We start from the raw sequence: 1,230 nt of genomic DNA, 5'->3' as shown, positions 1-1,230 counted from the left end.
CCAATAGCTTTGGATATTAGCTCACCAATATTTTTCAGATGATTTCATTAATTCTTGATATTAATAATACGGAAAACAGTAGGAGGACGAGGATAAATGAGAATTCTACACTTTCTGCACAGAACTGCAGCAAACCAAATCCACTATAAAAACTATTAATGAAAAAAATATAAAATTCTATATAAATAAATTTTTACATATGTACATGCCTGTATTTAGATCTCTATAAATGCCATTTGCCTCCTAGTTCTTTCCTCTATTTCCTTTTACTTTCCTCTTGTCCCACTATCATGTTCAGCCTTCGTTTTGGTTTCAGGAATTCCTTTCAGTTACATTGCCCTTGATCAAGGCCTACCAGACCTCCTACACCTTCCTCACCATTAATTTTTGGTCACTTGTTGTTCCCTTGTCCCTAGGTTTGTTAACACCCACTTCCTTTCCCCGCCTCCCCCTCTCCCATGTTCCCCAGAACCATCATCCCATTGTTCTACATGATGATAGGGAAATAGATCTATGTACATGTATTCATAGGTTTAGTGTTAGGGAAGCAGATGGACTTTGGGCCTCTACTCAAATACTCCCTCAACACAAGAACATTTTGTTCTAATAATCCAGCATTGTGAGATGCTCACCTTCCTTACAGGATCACTGAAGACAAAGCAGGTGCATTAGCAAATGCGGTGAAGAAAGCTGATGGTGTCTGGCTATCTGGGGTCTTAAAGGCTTGAAGATAAACAAGCAGCCATGAAGCTGAGAAACAACAAAGTGCACATGGAAGAATCACACCAGCCTGTGTGATCATGATGTGTCAATGAGTTAATGTATCAGGCATCAAAGACCCAGAGCAAAAAAATCATAATATGAATGAGGCGGGGTAATGCGGAGTGGAGGCCCAAAGCCAATCTGTAAGCAATTGGTCATCCCATAACAGAAGGGTGTGGGGAGAAGATGGGCCAGTAAGGGTGCAGTGTGGCACCTCCCCCTGCCACTATCATGACCCTAATTATACCTTATAAATCTGGATAGACCTGAGCCTGTACATGGGTACAGATAAGAGCTGGAAACACAGGGTATACAGGACAGATAAACTCCTCAGGACCAATATTGAGAGTAGCCATACCAGGAAGGAAGGTGAAGGTGAGGGGAAAAGGGCGAATCGATCACATTGACCTATATATAATCCCCTCCCAGGGGGATGGACAACAGATGAGGGAATGGGGAACTACATTG

Source organism: Echinops telfairi, unplaced genomic scaffold (assembly GCF_000313985.2).
Source record: "Echinops telfairi isolate 266 unplaced genomic scaffold, ASM31398v2 ScPeMD7_11;HRSCAF=52, whole genome shotgun sequence".
Taxonomy (NCBI): domain Eukaryota; kingdom Metazoa; phylum Chordata; class Mammalia; order Afrosoricida; family Tenrecidae; genus Echinops; species Echinops telfairi.
The sequence above is the reverse complement of the archived record's forward strand: the minus strand, read 5'-3'. Positions refer to the sequence as shown.